Genomic DNA, 8,373 nt, shown 5'->3' on the forward strand with positions numbered 1-8,373 from the left:
TCCAAATGTGGAGAATCTTCATAGAACAGAAAGGCAGCACTACTGATATATGCCATGGAACATCGGTAACTAAAAGAAGAAAAAACAAAAGAGGCTCATGCTATGAGGTGCCTCCTTTGTTTTTTCTTCTTATAGTAGAATTTAATAAAAGTATGCAAAGAAGGACTGTTGCCTTGTGAATTTGGTCAACAGAAGTGCCATTCTTAAAAGTTGAAGAACTGGCAACTGGTCTTGTAGAATATGCAGTAATAATCTTTCTGCCTATTCCTGGAACCAGAAAAATGAACAAACAAACTAGAAGTTTGTCTGAAATACTTAGTAAGAATCTACATAGTACTTCAAGGATCTTACAACATCCAAGTATGAAGAAGCCTCTCTGAAGAACTCTTTAAGGAGTTTAAGACATAAAGACGGGGCAACAATTATATTATCCAAAGACACAACCTTAGGTAAAAAAGTATAGTAGAAGATATAGCCAAAAGAAACAAAACCCTCCAAAAAGAAGCTTAATATCTACCTTATGCATAGGTTCAAAAGGAGGAGCCTGGAAGACCTTCAATAACAAATTGAAATTCCAAGGTTTAATTCTAACCAAAGCTTAAACCAAACCATGAATATCAGGAAGATTAGCAACCTACTTTGTGGAACAAAACTAAAAAAAGCAGAGCTCTGACCTTTCATGTTTTGGCAAATAAACCATTATCCAAACCATCTTAAAGAATGCAAGGAAAAACCATCTATCTATCTATCTATCTATCTATCTATCTATCTATCTATCTATACATCAGGAAACAAGGCCTACAGACCTTATGATAAATCTTCTTAGTCACAGGTTTGCAAGCCTGAATCAAAGTCTCAATAACAGAATCAGAAAAATCTCTCAGCCTGATAACTAATCTCTATGCCATCAACCAGATAGAAAAATGAACCTTGAGGTCTCGGACGCAGAAGAAGTGTCCATAGAGGGCCACTGAACCTAATCTGCATACCAGGACACTGCGAGGCCAAGCCGGAGAAATGCTATCAGAATTACTGATGAATTATCTTGCCTGATCTTGCAAATCACTCTGGGAAGAAGAACCAGAGGAGGAAAAACATAGGCCAGCAGAAACGACCATGGAGCTACCAGAGCATCCACAAACTCCACCTGATTGGTCCCTGTGCCTCTCATAGAATCTGGGAAGTTTGTGTTTTAACTAAGAAGCCAGCAGATCTATCTCTGGGAGACCCCAAAGACTCACTATGTGTTAAAAACATCTAGATAAATAGACCACTCCCCTGGATGCGTTGACTGATGACTGAGAAAATCTGCTTCCCAGTATTCCTTCTAATATATTGAACTGCAGAAATTGGACAAACATTTGGCTTCTGCCCAGGAAATAATTTGAGGACACCTCCTTCATAGCTAGGGAATTACATGCCCCCCCTGATTATGATGTGAGCCACTGCTATGACATTATCTGTCTGGAAAATGGAGATAAGACTCCCTTTTCAACAGAGGCCTGAAGTCTGAAGGCTCTAAAAAAAGTAAAGAGGTTCTAATACATTTATTAGCAACCTTGCTTCTCGAGGAAACTAAACTCCCACTGACCTGAAAGACTTGCATCAAGCAAAAGAAGCCCCCTGCATAATAAGCTGATGTTTTAGCCACCAAGACAAGGCTGACTTGTTCTGTGAACTAGATAGATCTTTTGAGGCAGCTGAGTATGATCCCTGCAGCATTGCTAAAGCATGCAAAGTTTAAGAGGCCTCATGTGAAAACAAGCAAACGGAATAGCATCCGAAACAACAATCATGAGACCTAATACCTCCAAGCAAAAGAGTGACTGAGGGAAAAGAAAGAGACTGAAGGTTTTGACAAGCTGACACCAGCTTCAACCTTCTTTGATCTGTCAAAAAGGGTCTCAATGAAACTTAATCTAGCCAAACTCCCACAAAAACAACTCTCGTCTGAGAAACCTTAGAACTCTTTTGAAAATTGATTCTCCAACCATGTTGTTGAAGAAACAACAATCTGCTGGTGATATTCTGCTAAATGTAAAGATGGAGCTTGAAACCAAGATATCCTCCAAGTAAGGAAACACCACAATGCCTGATTACAGACAAAAGGAATGAAGCCAGACCAATATGGTAGTGCAACAAACTGAAAACGTTTGTCTAGAAAGGCAAACCTTAGAAACTGATAATGTTCCCTGCAATAATAGTCAGAATAGTTCCATTTTGAAAGTAGGAATTCTGAGGAAAACCGTGTTCAGAGCTTTTAGATCCAAAACTGGTCTGACAGTTCATTCCTTCTTTTGCACAATAAATAGAATTGAATAAAATTCCATCCCCTGTTCCAGCACAGCGAACAATCATGTAGATTCTAGATCTAAAACAGACTGAAAAAAGCCTGATCCCTTTACAGGATTCAACTGTTGTTTTCTGTATAAAACTTATCTTTTTTTTTCTGCTTTATGACTCAAAAAAAACAGAACTAGCACTTTAAAACACAAAAATAAATGGTACTTTTTAAAAACCCAAGAGATAAGTTACAAATTACTACTTTAGGCACGACAGATGTTCCCTGGGAAATCTAATTACTTTTTAGAAGCTGGTTGAAGATGCCACATGTATCCCTTATGGTTATTTGTTAGTAGATTTAAGAGCCACCACACCTGATGAGTTCAGGTTTAGAACATGCCTCTTTCCACCAGATACACCTGTTTATATTTTTAAAAAGTCACCCTCTAAAAAGTAAAGTTTTTTGGTTTATCCATCATTCAACTTAAAACAGTAGGACTATGTAAACATGTCTAGCAGGCTACTCCGCAATTGGGAAGCTTTAAAAATGGTAAGTCATGCTTCACCAACACAGAAAAAGACTATTTTACGTGGTGCTTCTACAGACTTAATATCTGCTATATGTGAAATAGCACTCAACATTCTAAAAGGTAGTCTGCCCTTGACAGCAAAGCAGAAAGGACGTCTTAAAAAGTGGAGCAAAATTATAAAAAGTCTTAATATTAAAAGTAATAAGACAATATCGATTAGCAAAAAAAAGAATGTTGGTAATCAATCTGGTGGATTTTTAGCACCGATTTTAGGATTTGCTATTCTCTCTTACTGACAAGTCTCTTAACAAACCGTTAATGGAGCATACTCAAAAAATGTACCTGATACCAAAATAGGATATGGACCCGCTTGAAACGTACACAACAGGGTGATACAGATATTCGTCACACAGTTACAACACGCTTGGATGATGAAATGCTGATATATTAAATAATTCTAATTTACAGAAGATGTAAAAATTAAAAAGTACAATGCTGCATTGCAAAAAATAGCGTGTTTGCTAAACAAAATACTACTTTAAGACTTTTAATGCCCCCAGGAGATCCTATTCACACTGATAATAACACAGGTAATGTATCTATTGAAAAAGGTGATAGGATATTTCATGAAGTTGTTAACAATGTGCATGTACCGGTTTAAGAAAAATGCTGAATTACTTCTTTCTAAAATGGCAACAATCCAAACATATAACTAATTGGAATGATAATGGGGAGTTTGTTTACAAAAACCAAACATTATTGGTTCAAAAATACTAGACTTAGTATGTTGCGCTACACAAAGTCACAATGGACCCATGCGTTAAAACACCGCAAGGTTTGGGAGTCTTTTTATGAAAGTATGGCTGAACTTAATTCAGTTGTTGGTAATGCTAGAAAAAGGGATAACTTTGAACATCTAAAAATGGAAAATAGGGATATTACTCATTTACCAGAGACATTGCTGCAACATGATATCTTACTATTACCTTCAACACCCACCATGGGACTAACTACAACCTCAAGGTTTTCAAAGAAAAGACCTAAATCACTTTTTAATCCTTCAACAAGGTTGGACTTTGTACATTTTATCAACTGTTGTTTTCTGTATAAAACTTATCTTTTTTTTTCTGCTTTATGACTCAAATAAAGTTTAAAAAAATAAAATTTGTGCTTTATTTAATCGCATTGAAATCTTACAAAATATCAGTTAAACGATACATAAAACATTAACCACAACACTATTAAAATAAAATATATTGTTTATTATTTTAAGATTAAAATAAATGTTAAAATACTCTTAAAAGAAGGGGTTAAGCCATAAAAGGGGCGTGAAATATGGAAAATAGTGGGCAGGTAGGGTGGAAATATTGAGAGGAGAGTGGGCGGGGATCTGCATATAAAGGGCGGGGGTTTTGCATATAAATGGTGCACTATGAGCGCATCCACACTCTGGAAAGAAGCCACAATGACTTATCTACTGAGCAAACAACATTCTGAACTTTACACAGCATCTCTCATACTACTTCGAAGTCAGAAAGATTTGATGGACCGGGCCCACCCATCTCTCGCTCAAACTCAAGGGCTTATCAGATGATCAGCCGGGGGAGACGTAATAGTTCGCTTGCACTACTTCACTTACAAAGAGAATTCAGCGAGCTCATTTCCAGAGACCTGCTCTACAAGATAATTAAAAAATCTACAAATATTCCCCGATCTGTCCATGCGGACACTGCAAAAGAGAAAAACTTTTTTCAGAAATCCCCTCCACATTGAGGAAAAGCAACATTAGATACAGATGGGGGCTACGCCCATTAAGCTGCTAGTTTTTAAGGACAATCAAATGTGCACGATACTAAAGGTCTCTAAAGGATAGAACTCTTACAGTCATGGAACTTACTGCCTGCTCAAGGAGAGAAGTTGCAGGCACAGCACCATCAACTGAGAGCTTCAGCATCGAAATGGACATCCTATGCTCAATCAACTGACCTGCAAGCCCCTTCGCGGGTTACAAGAGCTACAACCCCCTGAGGTGATATCGGGCGACTCACAAGACGTACTCATCACAAGCAGACTGCGGTAGCAGGCTGGACAGCCCTCCCTCAAAGACACAGATCCAGTTCCCCAGAATCTTAGGGAAATTATCTGTCCCACAATAAGGAACTCTCTCTCATAGACATTGCTCCCGGACCTATTAGGACCTACTCCAATCTGAATGAACACTGGTTGTATTAAGCTGAAATATGCCTTTTCATTTTTATTCCTGTTTTCCTTATGTGTTAATGTTTATTTGTAAAATGTTGTCAAGGTAATTGAGATCCAGGGTGAGGTAGCTCTATGCTTAAAACTTAGGCCTCCGCAGTTCCTTTACTCTACCCAGGGGATACCTCGCTACAGAACACAGAATACTCTAGTCTCATGGAACTTCCCCTGTTGCCCCACCGCCTAAACATATATATATATATATATATTATATATATATATATATATACACTATACCACTCCTCTGTTCGACCCCTGAACCACATGTAACTGCTTTTATTTAGGAGGAGGCCATGGGTGATCTGCAGCCCTAGTAATCTCTAAAATGGGATAATGAGTCACACTCTAACTATGGACTAATGGCCGCACCACAAGAAATACAGTTTTACCCCACAAACCCAAGGTAGCCTTAGGCTGCTCCAATTAAGACACTAGAATACACAAGATTCTGCAATGGGTACGGGGTTAATACCTGACTCATCTATAACAGGGTTCTCTCCCATAAAGAATACAGGATATTCATCTGGCAGGCCAATCAACTAACAGCCTAGCCTGATACAGATGGACAATTAGAGGACCACAAGGGAGTTTATGTCCTTGGAGATCGTTTCTGTTATTTTCGTTTCTCTGTATGTTGTACATACATGTAGCTAACAAGGTTGATGTCTTTGGCTTTCTAAAGTTATACAGTTGACTTTTGTATGAAACCTACATGGTCTTTTTACTAATTGAATACTGACAAATATACACCTGTCTTTTTCTAACATACAACTAACAATTGACAGGCAAAATGGGCCGAAATCCATTTCCTGCCCACATCTTTTTCAGATTCCCACTCCCTTTACTGTGCGACCACTCCTTACCCTGGGAAACTTACCATTTGGACAGAAAGTGTCCTACACGTTACAACTACTCACCTCCCCCCCCATGGATTAATGAGCCCCCCCTTTCTTAGGGGGACAACCTAATGCGGGTTTCTCTTGGCAATACCGCAATCTTAAAGAATCGTCTCATTCTAACTTAAACTAATTATACCAGTGTTGACTGAATAACCTTTACCTGCTTCGACTGACTTTTTCTTACTAGATATTGTTTAGTTTTACCTTTCTTTCTCATCATACCATAAGTTTACCATCACAATGAACACTTTGCTATAGCACTTCTTTAACTTTGGTCAATGGACTTTAACTTTTATATAATCAGAACCCTAGGCAGTTAGCCCAGGCAAATATGCATATATATATATTGTTACCGATATTTGTTGATGTACTGTTTACATACATTCATATATGTAATGCCTTGTCCATTTCACAATAAAAAATATTTTTAAAACCCCTAAATAATACCAAAAAAAGAGTTAGCTAAAAACAGCAGCTGCAAATATATAATTTATTAATCAAACTGATAGGCTCAAAACTTATGTATGGTTAAAAAGTTCAAAAATAAACCGGATCCATAAAAAACGGTATGTTCAGTAGTCTTGAAGATAGTGGATTAAAACACTGATCCATTTAATTTAACACCATGGGGCAGATATATGAAAGTGCGAGCGGACATGATCCGCTGTGGCATACACTGTCAGCATTTATCATTGCACAAGCAGTTCTGGTGAACTGCTTGTACAATGCCGCCCCCTGCAGATTCGCGATAGCAGGGGGTGTCAATCAACCCAACCGTATGTGATCGGGGAGGATTGCTGTCTGCCGCCTCAGAGGTGGTGGACGAGTTAAGGAGCAGGCAGTCTTAGGACCGCTGCTTCTTAACTCTTGATGAATCGGCCCCCATAAGTCAAATCCCAACTTTATAAGCTTAATTATCAGGATGCCCTTTCTGTAAACTTTCTCAGTGATAATCCGTTTAGATTGACAACAAAAAAGTCCCCAGTTATTAACATTTTAGCTACTGAGTGAATGAAGTCCTTCATTACAGGTGCAAAAATATGAAAAACTCCTCTGTAAAGAACAATCAGAAGTAGTAGTAACACATTTAGAAGCAAGAGCAGCATTACAATGGTCTGAATGCGATAAAACATTTAAACCTGTGTTACATAAATGTGCTGGAGGTAATACCTTTGTCTGGTGGCTGACAATAAACACATCTAACACTGGTAGGAGAGTGTTATGAGGGCATAGGTTTCAAACGTAATTTTAGGACAGAATCAGAAGGCTCCATAGCAGCAGAAATTTTACAAATGTAGTAATGTGTACATAAAATAGCACATGCAATTGTATCCCCTCCAAAAGCAGCTCTTAAAATACCTTACAAGGCCAAAATATTCTCAAGTAAAAACCCAGAGGATAAACGGAGAACATTAAAAACCCTTGTTAAATATATACAGTATCTCACAAAAGTTAGTACATCCCCTCACATTTTTGTAGATAATTTATTATATCTTTTCATGTAACAACACTGAAGAAATGACACTTTGCTACAATGTAAAGTAGTGAGTGTACAGCGTGTATAACAGTGTAAATTTGCTGTCCCCTCACACAGCCATTAATGTCTAAACCATTTTCAACAAAAGTGAGTACACCCCTAAGTGGAAATGTCCAAATTGGGCCCAAAGTGTCAATATTTTGTGTGGCTACCATTATTTTCCATCACTGCCTTAACCCTCTTGGGCATGGAGTTCACCAGAGCTTCACAGGTTGCCACTGGAGTCCTCTTCCATGACGACATCACAGAGCTGGTGGATGTTAGAGACCTTGCGCTCCCCCACCTTCCGTTTGAGGATGCCCCACAGATGCTCAATAGTGTTTAGGTCTGGAGACATGCTTGGCCAGCCCATCCCATTTAGCCTCAGCTTCTTTAGCAAGGCAGTGGTCATCTTGGAGGTCGTTATCATTTTGGAATACTGCCCTGCGGCCCAGTCTCCGAAGGGAGGGGATCATGCTCTGCTTCAGTATGTCATAGTACATGTTGGCATTCATGACTGGAAAGCAAAACAAAGGACGAAGGAGCACCGGCTGAGAGATGATAAATAAAATATCCTTTATTTACACCATGTGGTGTCAAATTAAAAAGTTCCACAAGAAAAGCACATAATGGACAATATGAACAGTTACGGAATGGTCAGCAAGTCACAACTGACGTGTTTTGGCTAGGTAGCCGTCCTCATAAGTTTCTACTTGTCACAGTAAAATTCACAGGCCTAGATTTGGAGTTTTGTCGGTAACGACCCGAAAAACTAACGCCGGCTTTTTTCTGGCCGCACCATAAAAATAACTCTGGTATCGAGAGTCCACATAAAGGCTGCGTTAGGCTCCAAAAAAGGAGCGTAGAGCATTTTTAACGCAGCTTC

The sequence above is a fragment of the Bombina bombina genome, chromosome 1 (assembly GCF_027579735.1).
Source record: "Bombina bombina isolate aBomBom1 chromosome 1, aBomBom1.pri, whole genome shotgun sequence".
In the NCBI taxonomy this organism is placed as follows: domain Eukaryota; kingdom Metazoa; phylum Chordata; class Amphibia; order Anura; family Bombinatoridae; genus Bombina; species Bombina bombina.